Below are 13,832 nucleotides of genomic sequence, written 5' to 3' on the forward strand. Positions count from 1 at the left end.
ACTCCCAAGAGGAGGCAGAACTTAAGCGCCAAGCCAGACCAACAGAAGGTCCAACTGCAGACCCAAGCCCTGGTAGCAGCCCTAAGGCCGGCAGGTTCTGGGGGTCAACAGAAGGGAGCACCTAACTGCGTCCCTCCGGGGGCCTGTTTCAAGTGCAGAGCCAAGGGACACTGGGCCCGTCAATGCCCCAATCCAAAAACGCCTACTAGGCCGTGCCCTCAATGCCGCATGATGGGCCACTGGAAATCGGACTGCCCCAGCCTCAGGGTGTTCCCGGCGCCTCCACGTGGGGGAGACCCTGAGATGGTAAGTTCTGTCTTCCAACTTCTCCGATTGGATGACTGATGGAGCCCAGACTCGGACATCCCTCTCACCCATGCCAAGCCCAGGGTCATGCTCCAGGTAGCGGGTAAGTCCATTTCCTTTCTATTGGACATGGCACATGCTGTCCTGCCTTCATACACGGGTCCTACTCATCCCTCCCCAGTTGCAGTTATGGGAATTGATGGTACTTCCTCCACTCCAAAGGCCAGCCCACCCCTTACCTGCAGCCTGGATGGGTTCCCCTTCTCACACTCCTTCCTCATTATCCCTTCCTGCCCTGTTCCCCTACTAGGCAGGGACATCCTCCACAAACTTCAGGCCACCAATCGTCTCTCTACCTCTCCCTCGACTTCTGCTCACCTTGTCCTTCCTCTACTTCCCTATGACTCATCCTCTATCCCGGACTGTCTCCCCTCTGTAGACCTGCAGATATGGGACCTTTCCAGACCTGTAGTAGCAACCCACCAGTGAGGACTCAAGTTCATCAGTGACCGCCTTCGGCAGCAGGGTCTCCTTATTCCCATTAACTCTCCAAGCAACTAGATGGCACTGCCCAGGGATGGCAGCCATGCCTCAAGGCCCTAGTGGCAGCCACTTCGCTGACAAAGGAGCTCCTCAAACTTACCTTACGACAGCCCTTCATGGTCATCTCCACCCATAGACTGATGGACTTATTCAGCCACAAATACTTGGCACAGCTCACTCCTTCCCATCTCCAACTCTACCACCTGCTGTTCATAGAAAACCCCCAGGTCACACTCTGTCCCCCTTCGCCTAAATCCCACCACTCTCTTGCCGACACCTTCGTCTACCCCCACTCTTCTCCACTCCTGCGCTCAACACCTGGAAGAACTCTCTCCCTCCCATCCAGTACTTTCGGACCAGCCACTGACTGAACCTGATCGCACTCTGTTCATGGATGGGAGCTCCCTCATAGCTCCAGATGGACAGCGAATTGTGGCCTATGCAGTGGTCACCCTGGATGCAGTCATAGAAGCAGCCCCCTTCCCATTGGGACTACTTCTCAAAAGGCAGAACTCGTAGCTCTTACCAGGGCCCTTCACTTATCTGAGGGCCAATGGGTCTCTCTTTATACTGACTCCAAATATGCTTTCCTTATTACCAACACTGACTCTGTCCTCTGGCAAGAAAGGGGATTTCTCACAACCAAGGGAACCCCCATAGTCAAAGGGCCTCTTATTGCCAAACTACTTGAGGCTCTCAAGTACTCTACTGAGGTGGCTATTGTCCACTGTCATGGCCGTCAGGCCTCCAAGGACCCCATCTCTTTGGGGAACAACAAGGCTGACTCTATTGCCTGACATATGGCCTTAAACTCCTCTCCAGCCCCTCTCCTGTTTCTCAACACTCCTCACAATCCCTTGTACACTGATGAGGAGACTCGGGCCCTTAAAACATTAGGTGGCAGGTTGGATGACAATGGATGGTATTTTGTCCAGGACAAAATTGCCCTCCCAAACAGCCTAATCCACACCCTCATTACTGACATCCACCAGTCTCTCCACATCGGTCCAAAGGCCCTATACCAATTTCTCCAACCTTGCTTTCATCACCCTCTTCTCCAAAAGACCATTAAGGAGGGACACAAGGCCTGCAGAACCTGTCCTGCGGTCAATGCCCAGGGCGGCCTCTGCAGACCAGGACCCACCCACCAGCTCCAAGGGCATCAGCCAGACGAGGACTGGCAACTTGACTTCACTCACATGCCTCAACACAAAACCTTTAGGTATCTACTAACTCTTGTGGACACCTTCACAGGCTGGATCGAGGCGTTCCCCACCACTAGGGAAACAGCAGAGGTGGTCGCTGCTGTTCTCATTAAGCACATCATTCCAAGGTTTGGACTCCCTCGAACCCTACAATTGGACAACAGACCGGCCTTCATCTCCAGCATCACACAACAGATCTCCGAGAGCCTCAACATCACCTGGAAACTCCATATCCCCTATCACCCCCAATCTTCGGGTAGGATCAAGAGGGCCAATGGCCTCCTCAAGGAACAACTCACCAAACGCACTCTTGAAACCTGACTGTCTTGGCCAACCCTTTTCTCACTAGCACTCAACCGCCTTAGGGCCTCCCCTAGCCACCCACCAGGACTCAGCACCTTTGAGCTCCTGTACGGCAGGCCCTTCCTACTCAATCACAACCTGCCTGCCTCTGCTCCACCCCTCCTATCTGCCCTATCAGACCCTCTTACAAGCCCTCCTAAGGGCTCATGCCGATTCAACCATCCCCGCCCCTGACAGCCTGGGTGGAGACTTCCCCTAGGCCCTAAATCCTGGGGACCAAGTTCTCCTAGGAGAACTTCACCCAAAGTCCTTACAGCCCAGGTGGACCGGCCCCCATACTGTTATTCCTACAACTCCCACAGGGGCAAAATTCCTAGGACACCACCCATGGGTACACATTTCCACTCTAAAACCAGCCCCACAACAGAATGGCTGGACTTCCCAAACCCTGGGGCCCACGTGGTTGTGGATTTCCCGCACCACTTCTTCTCACCCTCCTCCTTCTACACCCCCCCATAGCTGTTGCTCAGGTGACCCTGAGTTCAGGTGGTACATCTTCCTAGTGGAAACTTGGACCCATGGGGACACCACACGGTCCAGTCAGCTGGTCACCACAGATTGCCAGCCTGGAGGGTGCCAGCCCAAGCGGAAATGGCCGTCCTCTCCACCCCCTTCCTGTGACAAAAAAGGGCTGTGTTTCTTCCTCTTGTTATTGGGGTCTCCTTGGTGTCTTTCCTAGTGGCCACCTGGCTGGGCACCGGGGTCCTAGCTCACTCCAAAGGCGCTACCCGAGATTTATCTGAACAGCTCTGAACAGCCATGGAAGTCTCAGCTGAGTCCTTGGCATCTCTACAATGACAGATTACTTCAGTGGCCCAGGTAGCCCTACAGAACCAGCGAGCCCTGGACCTGCTCACTGCAGACAAGGGAGGAACCTGTTTATTCCTCAATGAAGAATGCTGCTATTATATCCACGAATCCAGTGTAGTTGAAACCAATATCAGTGCCCTGACAAAAATTTGCAACTCCCTTGGTGGCCAGCATCACCCTGTAATAAAACCCTCTCAATGGTGGCTCTCCCCCTTAATGACCTGGCTCCTTCCAATCCTAAGTCCCATTATTCTCTTCTGCCTATTAGGACTTATCACCCCCTGTGTTCTTTGCTTCACTCAGGAACACATACGTGAGGTTTCCAGGGTCACTGTCAACCAACTCCTCCTGGATCCCTATACCATCCTATCCACATACAAAGGACCCTATGACGACACCCCTTTACCAGCAGGAGGTAGCCAGATCTGAGTCGCTGCCCCCATTACACCAAAAATGTCAGAATGTTGAGTTGGCAGGCTCCAGGAGTGCAGGAGGAACAATAGAAATGACCACCGGCTCCAGAGGCTCCTGGAGTGCAGGAGGCACAATGGAAATGACCGCTGCCGGGCCCCGCCGTCTTCCAGCCACCCCCCCCCTTTTCCTTCACCCTTGACTTTCCTGCCAAAAGGATGTATGGGCAGGTCACATCTCCCATAGGTAACCCGATACCTATGCAGGAAACAGATAAAAGACCCCCACCAATTCCCTCCCAGTGTGACTTCCCCCTCTCCCTTTCCGAAGTCAAGGAACCTCGCCCAAGGGTGCCCACCTCCTCCCGGAGCAACTTTCCTGGCTCTGCTTCTCTTGAGCCCTGAAACTTTGCAGGAGAGTGCCTGAATAAATCTTGCCTTGCACCCACTTCGCCTGGCGTGTTTATCTCGCCTATAAAACCTTACAGAAGGTTTTGCAAGATGGTGGGGAGTGGTCAACCCTTGCTAGAATTACTGACTACCATAAAGGCAGTGTACCACTGTTTACACCGTATTCCTGATGGATTTGGACTTCATTAGAAACATTTTCTTTTCTTTTTTTTTTAAGATTTTATCCATTTATTTGACAGAGAGAGAGACCACAAGTAGGCAGAGAGGCAGGTAGAGAGAGAAGGGGAAGCAGGCTCCCTGCTGAGCAGAGAGCCCAATGAGGGGCTTGATCCCAGGCTCCTGAGATCATGACCTGAGATGAAGGCAGAGGTTTAACCCACTGAGCCACCCAGGCCCCCCAATTAGAAACATTTTCTATGAGGTGCAGGGTTGACCTTATCTAACAGAAAGGTGCTATGTGGGTTCATGGCATGGCCCCAGGTCAGCAACCAGGTTGTATGGTATTGTGCGGGAACAGAACTGTCTTTTAAAGTGATAGAAACACATCATGGTGAGCTCCATGACAATAGCCGAGGTCCTGAGTGACCCACTGGCTGTTGGTGGTGGGTGGGGTAGTGGGGTCTGTTAATCTGTCTCATAAGGTCCTGTGGAACTCAGGGACACCCTCCTGTCTGTTGAGTTGTGTGGATACAGGTAGATAGCAGTATCTGTTCAAGCACAAGGGTTGCACTGGACCACCACCAGAGGGGCAGTGTGCCCGGGGAGCACTCCTTCATTTCCATAAAAATGGACCAGGGTCTGTGACTGTGATTCTTAGCAGCAGCATGGGGAAAGGAGGTCGGTAGTGGTGCATACTTCCTAGGGTTGTGGTCAAGACTAGTTTGGAGCCCACTGAAGTCAACCATACCTGGCACAGAAGGCATCCAGTTACTGTAGCTGTGAGCACTGTGTGCCAGCTCCGATGCTGCTGCCTCCTGTTTTTCATCATCTTTATGGACATGAGCTTCTGCTTTTGCCCCATGGCCTCAGGATATTGCCCTCCCTCCATCTGGCCCTCTCCTCTGCCCTGTGTAACCTGATGCCAGGGTACCTTCTCAAGAGGCAGCTTGGTCAGTCCCTTGATGGGACACTTCCATGGATCCTCTGTGACGGGAGGACTATACCTTTCCCTGGAAGGGGGCTGCAGGTCCCCAGTCAAGAAAGCCACATCTCTCTTTTCAGCCTGACCTGCCCTCCCCTCAGTCTTCCTCAGGGAAGATCTCACTTCATGAGCTGACAGCTCTGAACTTAAAAACAAATATTGTTTTATATTTCTCAATGCCTTAGACCATCCATGGCATGTCTTTGAAAACTGCCAGTGGGTTTTTAGCAGTCCTGGAGGTTTGCCTGCTCCAGGAGGGGATGACCTGGGAGTGGCAGCCTTCCTTCCCATCTCCCTCAGCATGTCCCTGATCTCTGGAGCCATCTGTACCACTGAGGGTTGAGGGACCCAAGACAGCCCATCTTGATCCCAGGCTGGGTCAGCTGTGTAGACTGATGTGTATCAGTAGTGGTGGGAAGCTGGCATGGGCCAGGTGCAGGCAATTTCTCCTTCTTTTTCCGTCCTCCCTTCCCACACAGAGGTAGCTCAGAACAGACTTCAAGCCCTACATCTCAAGATCCCATGACCCAGGCTCCCTGCTTTCAGCTGGTGACCTTAGTGGTTTCCTGTCGCTTCTGCCTCCCATACCCACTCCCATGGCCATTCCTAGATAAGGGAAGGGATCCAACCCTTGACTGTACTTGGTCTTCCTCCTGTCCCACACCCAGCCCACCCACATTTGTCTTCCAGGTATGTGCTTGGAAGCAAGCCCATCAACAGGAACTTATCAGCCAACAGATCCAGGTAATGACCACTGAATTAGAGATCCAGGGTGCATAACAAACCTGCTCTGGAAGCTGTCCCATACTCTATGACAATCTCACACGAAAACAGAAACTATAATAGCTTTCTGGACAGTGAAGTGACATCTGTCTCTACTTACACTCTTGAAAGCATAGGTGCTGACCCTGGATGGAAAGAGACCATGGCTGCTGTGGGCTACCATTAACAGGAAAAGTATAAGAATTCAGTGAAATTTGAATTCCAAGCATAGAGTGAATAATTATTGTACAGTAAATACTCTCACAAGTAAGTCTTATTAACATTGCATAGCAAAAGATTTTTCAAATAGTTTACTGAAAGAAAAAACTTTTTTATTGTTTATTTTAATTCAGGTAGAGTTAACATACAGTGGTATATTAGTTTCAGGTGTACAATGTAGTGATTCAGTGATTCTATGTATACTCAGCTGTCATCAAGAAAAGTGTACTCTTAGTCCCCGTCATCCATTTCACTCATCCCTTAATCCACTTCCACTCTGGTAACCACAGAGTCGGTATTTTGCTTTGTATCTTCTTTCTCCTTTATTTATGTATGTTCGTTTCTTAAATTCCATGTAAGAGTGACATCACAAGGCATTTGTCTTTCTCCGACTGATGGGTTTCACTTAGGGCAGTACTCTCTAGCTCCATCCATGTGTCTGCAAATGGCAAGATCTCGTTCTTTTTATGGCTGAGTAATTTCCCACTCTGTGTGTGTGTGTGTGTGTGTGTGTGTGTTTATACATATATCACCTCATTAATAAAATTATCAAGAAATACTTGGATTGCTTCCATATTGTAATATTGTAAATAATGTTGCAAGAAATATAGGGGCTCATGTATCCTTTTGAGTTATTGTTCTCATATTCTTCGGGTAAACACCCGGTAGTGTGATTGCTGGATCACAATGAAGTTCTATATTTAACGTTTTGAGGAACAGTCATACTGTTTTCTACAGTGGCTGCAGCAGCTTGCATTCCCACCAACAGTGTAAGAGGGTTCCCTTTTATCCACATCTTCCCAACATCTGTTTTCTTGTGGTGGTGCTGTTAGCCATTCTGATAGTGTGAGGTAGTATCTCATGGAACTTTTCATTTGGATTTTCCTGTTGATGGGTGATGGTGAACATCTTTTCATGTGACTGTTGACATCTGTATTTCTTCTTTGGAGAAATGTATGTTCATGTCTTCTATTTTTTAACTGGATTATTTGTTTTTTTGGGCATTGCGTTATATCAGTTCTACATATTTTGGACACTACTCCTTTATTGCGTATGGTATTCGCAAACATCTTCTCCCATTAAGTAGGCTGTCTTCCATTTATTACATTTTCATTGTTCTTCTGCTGTGTGGTAAGCTTTCATATTGATGTAGTTCCAGTAGTTTATTTTTGCTTTTGTTTCCTTTGCCTTAGGAGGCATGTCTAGAAAATATATGGTTCATGTCAGAGAAGTTACATTCTGTGCCCTCTTGTAGGATTTTTATGATTTCAGGTCTCACATTGAGGTCTTGAAACAGTTTTGAGTTTATTTGCCCATCTGGTGTAAGAAAGCAGTCTAATTTCATTCTTTTGTGCATAGCTGTCCAGTTTTCCCAACACCCTTTGTTGTAGAGACTGTCCTTTTCCCTTTTAATATTTTTGCCTGTTTTGCAGAAGACTAATTGGGCACGTGATTGTGGGTGTATGTCTGAGCTTCTATTCTGTTCCCTTGGTCAGTGTGTATATTTCTGCACCAGTCCCATACTGTTAGTATGACTGAAGCTTTGTACTATAATTTGAAATATGGAATTGTGACACCTCAAGCTTTATTTTCCGTCATAACATTTTGTTGGTTCTTCAGTAACTTTTGCGATTCCATAGAAATTTTTAAGGTAGTTTCTTTGAGTTCTTTCATTTTTTAAAAAAATTAAATTCAATTAGCCAACTTATCATACATCATTAGTTTCAGATGTAGTGTTAAATAATATATCAGATGTGTATAACACCAAGTGCTCATTGCATCATGTGCCCTCCTTAGTGCCCATCACCCAGGTACCCCCTGCCCCCATTCAGCAACCCTCAGTTTGTTACTATAGTTAAGAGTCTATTATGGTTTTTTCCCATCTCTGATGACTTCTCATTCTGGTTCCCTTTCCTTTTTCTATGGTTCTCTGCCATATTTCTGATATTTGACATATGAGTGAAACCATATGATAGTTGTGTTTCTTTCATTGTCATATTTTACTCAGCATAATATCTTCCAGACCCATCCAGGTTGATGTGATGATAAATATTCATCCTTTCTGATGGCTGAGTAATATTCCATTGAATATATGAACCACATCTTCTTTATCTATTCCTGTGGAGAGCCATCCAGCAGATGCAAGGAGTCACGTAGACGAAAATGCCTGAAGATTAAGGAAGTGAGAATGATTGGCTAGGTAGGGTATGGGTGCGCTCGTGGCTGATGCATGAACAGCACCAGGAGCCAAGAGAGAAATGCATGATTACTGCTTGAGAACAATAGAGCCCTCTGTGGTTACATAAGGGTTCACGAGGAGACTGAGTGCACAGGGCAGTGACTAGATAACTGGGCTGGACCGCCTACATGTATATATTGCCAGAACTTGCTTGAGACGTCAGACGCTAATAGAAACCCTAATAAAGAAGTTTGCTCCTCATCACGTTTGCGGGTCGTTCTTGCTGGCGAGAGCGACAACTGGTGCCGACAACCCGGGAAACTGTCCGCATCGCAAAACGGAGATTGAGATAGAGCAACGATAAGGTAAGGAGTGCACCTATTTCTGTCTAGTGAGTGACAGGGAAAGTTCCTAGGATTAGGACGATACAAGTGAAAGTTCCCTCGGTAGGGACGATACAAGTGAAAGTTCCCTCGGCAGGGACGATACAAGTGAAAGTTCCCTCGGCAGGGACGATACAAGTGAAAGTTCCCTCGGCAGGGACGATACAAGTGAAAGTTCCCTCGGCAGGGACGATACAAGTGAAAGTTCCCTCGGCAGGGACGATACAAGTGAAAGTTCCCTCGGCAGGGACGATACAAGTGAAAGTTTCCTCGGGATGGGGAACGAGCTTAGTAGATGTAGAATGGAAGATCCCCTAAAAGACGTTCTCAAGATGAACGGTACCCCCTTAAAGGCAAAAACAGCCCGAGCCTTTTTAAAAGAAGTAGCAGAGATTGCCCCCTGGTTTATAGAAGAAGGGCTCCTAAATGTGCCACAATGGGAACACCTGGGCGAGGACTTAAAACTCTGTCCCTCTACATCCCCGGGGACTCTCGCCGTGTGGTCCCTGGTGAAAGTATGTTTGCAATCCCCCCGAGAGCCCCTGCAGCGAGCAGTACTACAGGGAGGGGAAGTCTTTAAGCAAGTGAAAGAAGAATCCCGTAAGGGCTCCTCCCGAGACTCTGACTCCGAAAGCGAAAGCTCAGAAGGGATGTCAGAAAGCGAGTTGCAGGAGCTAGGAAAGATAGAGGCAAACAACAAGAAGGAGGAATCTCCCGGTCTCCAGATAGATTTGGAAGCCATGAGGCAACGACTTAAGGATAAAGAGGCGAAATTGCAAAAGGTATTAGGAGAGTTAAGAGTGCAGGGAGAAGTAATGGCGCAGCTGAGAGCAGGGGCGGAAGCCGCAGTTGTGGCACAATCGAAATTAAAAACGAAAGTTGCGCCGCTTCCGCATTCTAGCTCCACAGCGCCACCCCATGAGTGGCCCCCGCCTTATAAACCCAGCTGCACCAAGACGTGCTATTGTTCGGGCTGCGCCGCGGAGAATTGGAGAGAGGTCCTTGGCCCGGGAAAAGGCTTTTTTCCAGTGTTAGAAGATCAGAATCAGCAGAGGTACCACCAGCCACTAGATTTTAAGTTGGTAAAGCAGCTGAAGGAGGCAGTTAGCAGCTATGGGCCCCAGGCAGCCTTTACGGTCTCCCTTGTGGAGTCGCTGGGAGCACTCTACCTCGCTCCCGAGGATTGGGCCAACTTGACCAGGGCGGTATTAAGTGGAGGACAATATCTAGAATGGAAAATCCAAAATCAGGACAATTGTCTGGACACAGCACGGAGAAATGCAGCCGCAGGTAACCCGCAATGGAATTTGGAAATGCTGACAGGCACAGGGCCATACCTCGGGGCCCAAGTGCAGAGTACATACCCCCCTGCGGTGTATCAGCAGATAGCCACGGCGGCCCTCAGGGCTTGGAAGACTCTGAGAGGGGCAGGAGACTTGCAAGGCCAATTATCCAAAGTATTGCAAGGACCCAACGAGCCCTATGCTGATTTTGTGGATAGATTAATACAGACTGCAAGTAGAATGTTCGGGGATGTTGATACAGCAATGCCACTTATCAAACAATTAGCTTACGAGAATGCTAATAAATGGTGTAGGGAGGCTATCAGACCCTGGAAGACAAGGGACCTATCAGCTTATATCAAAGTTTGCAGGGATATAACAGGACCCATAATTCAGGGACAGGTCATGGTGGCGGCTTTCGCGCAAGCCATGCAGGGTCAGGGAGGAGCCCGCTCTAAAGGATGCTTTCAATGTGGCCAGGAAGGACACTTTAAGAGGGATTGCCCGCAGCATGGAACCCAGGCTGGGAAGGTATACCCAAATATACCGCCAGGGGGCTCAAAGCCTCAGCTTTGCCCGCGATGTAGGAAGGGAAATCATTGGGCACATAAATGTCGCTCCGTGGCGGACGTTGAGGGGAACCCGTTGCCTCCTAACAACTGGGAGAATTCAAAAAACGGGAGGCAGGGCCCCACCCCCCGGGGCCCGAATCAAATGTACGGGGTGGCAATGTCCCTACCTACCAAGCCGCGATGGGTTTTCCCACCTTCCACTCAGGAGGGCCAATCCACGCAGGGCCCAGGAGAGCCACAACAGGTTCCGCCGGACTTGACGTCTGTGCCACCACCCGAATGGTCCTAACGCCTGAAATGGGGGTGCAGGCCATGCCATCTGACCTGCATGGAGGGCCTCCACAAGGAACGGTGGGGCTCCTCCTTGGTAGGAGCTCCTCCACTATGCGGGGCCTTCAGGTTCACCCAGGAGTCATTGACCCCGATTTCGTAGGGGAGGTTAAGATTCTGATTTCATCCCCGAGGGGTATTAACATTATAAATCCAGGGGATAGAGTCGCACAGCTCCTAATATTGCCCAGCAATCATGAAAAATATCCATCCACAGCCCAGGCGAGGAAGGGTGGCCTAGGATCTACAGGATCTTCCCTCGCGTGCCTTACCATGGGCATGAAAGAGAGGCCCATGCTTAAATTAAGGATCAGAGGAAGGCCATTTTGGGGGCTCCTAGATACAGGAGCAGATAAAAGTATTATCAATCATCTAGATTGGCCAAAAGCCTGGGCCCTAGTTAAGGCTAATCAAACCCTCCGAGGATTAGGGGTAGCAACCAGCCCAGATATTAGTGCCGCATCCTTAGATTGGGAAGATGAGGAGGGACATAAAGGCATTTTCCAACCGTATGTTTGTGCCACCCCCGTTTCTCTGTGGGGACGCGATGTGCTGGAGCAGATGGATATTAGACTTACTACTGAAAAACTGTATAGTGAGGCCTCCCAAACCATAATGAAGAACATGGGGTATAAGCCTGGCCAAGGTCTTGGAGCCAAGGGCCAGGGAGATCCCGATCCCCCTTCCATGGGAGGTCAGGGTTTTTCCTAGCGGCCACTGAGGCAATTCGAATAACTTGGAAACAACAGGAGCCGCGCTGGGTGCCTCAGTGGCCGCTAACAAAAGACAAGTTACAAGCAGCAAGAGAATTAGTCCAAGAACAACTCAAAGTAGGACATATTCAAGAATCCACGTCCCCGTGGAATACTCCCATATTTGTGATAAAAAAGAAATCAGGCAAATGGCGATTGCTACATGACCTGCGACAAATTAATGATCAAATGCAGGTCATGGGACCCGTTCAGTTGGGGCTCCCAGTCTTGACAGCGTTACCCAAAAATTGGCCCTCTATCATAATCGATATCAAAGACTGTTTCTTCTCCATTCCTTTACACCCTGTGGATATGGAGCGCTTTGCCTTTACTCTGCCATCAATTAATCATGCTGAGCCAAATTTAAGATATGAATGGAGAGTACTCCCTCAAGGGATGGCTAATAGCCCCACCTTATGTCAGTTGTATGTGAGTCGAGCATTGGAACCTTTTCGAAAAGCATTTACAAACCTATTTTGTTACCATTATATGGATGACATCCTGATTTGTGGGCCAAATGAGAGATCTCTTCCCTCGGCTCTAACTTTTTTACAAAAGCAGTTGGCAGAGTGGGGATTAACTATATCCCCTGAAAAGATTCAAGCAGGAAACCTACAGAGATACCTTGGTATGCAGCTCTCTAACGCAGCAGTAAAACCTCAATTGGTACAGATCCGTAGGGATCACCTGCACACATTGAATGACTTCCAGAAACTTCTAGGGGACATTAACTGGATTCGGCCATATATAAAAATCACTACAGCAGAATTGAAACCCTTATTTGATATCCTGCCTGGAGATTCTAGATTAGACTCCCCAAGAACTCTTACCCCAGCTGCCATTAGATCATTGCAGTTGGTTGAAAGCAGACTAGCCTTAACAGCAGTAGATAGATGTGACCCGGAAAAGCCTATAAATGCCATAGTTATCCCATCCCCTGGATCACCCACGGGAGCCTTATGGCAAGGAGGACCCCTGTTATGGATCTACCTACCCCATAATCTTAGCCGCGTCATCACCCCGTATGCTACAGCTGTAGCTATGGTGGCAAGCAAAACACTCAAAGCTAGCATACAAGTCCTCGGGAGACTGCCCGATGTATGTATAATCCCTTATGACAAAACCCAAATGACCATTCTGACGCATGAAAATGATGATTGGGCCATTTTGACGGTTGCCTACCCTGTTACATTTGATAATCATTATCCCTCACACCCCCTAATTGAGTTCTACAAAAATACACCCCTCATTTGGCCTAAATCCTGCCGATTGGAACCATTGGTCGGGGCTCTCACAGTGTTTACAGATGGTAGTAAATCGGGAACTGGCGCCTACGTGGTGGAAGGAAAGGTAATTCCGGTTGTTGTGCCATCGACCTCAGCTCAAAGAACAGAGTTGTTGGTAATTATGTGTGTTCTACAAAGGTTTCAAAATCAGCCTATTAACATTATTTCAGACAGTAAATATGCAGTTGCAGCTACCAGATCTATTGAAACTGCTATTATCTCAGCCAGTCAATCAGAAATTTTCTCCCTGCTGACTGAATTGCAAGACCTTATACTCTCCCGTGGTGCCCCTTTTTATATCGGACATCTCAGAGCGCACTCAGACCTTCCGGGACCTATGGCTGAGGGAAACCGAATGGCTGACGCGGCCGCGCGCTTTTATGTTTGTAGCGCTCTGGAAGATGCTAAAAGATATCATGAAAAATGGCATGTTAATGCCCTAACATTGAAGGCGCGCTTTCACATCTCAAGAGCTGATGCCCGAGACATCGTGAAGTCTTGTGGCAGTTGTGTAGTGCACTTGCCCATGCCCTCTTTAGGGGTAAATCCCAAAGGGCTACTACCTAACCATCTGTGGCAAATGGATGTGACACACGTTCCTTCCTTCGGGCAGCAAAGGTATGTCCACTTGAGTGTGGACACCTGCTCGGGGGTTATTAGTGCCACCCCCTCGCGCGGAGAAAATGTCAAACACGTGATGACCCATTGCCTACGTAGCTTCGCCTGCTGGGGAGTACCTAAACATTTGAAAACAGACAATGCCCCTGCTTACACTTCCGCAGGCTTTCGCAGTTTTTTGGCCTGTTTTAATATTCAGCATACCACAGGAATACCATACAACCCACAAGGACAGGGCATTGTAGAACGCGCGCACCTA

This window comes from Mustela erminea, unplaced genomic scaffold, assembly GCF_009829155.1.
Source record: "Mustela erminea isolate mMusErm1 unplaced genomic scaffold, mMusErm1.Pri scaffold_47_arrow_ctg1, whole genome shotgun sequence".
Lineage (NCBI taxonomy): Eukaryota > Metazoa > Chordata > Mammalia > Carnivora > Mustelidae > Mustela > Mustela erminea.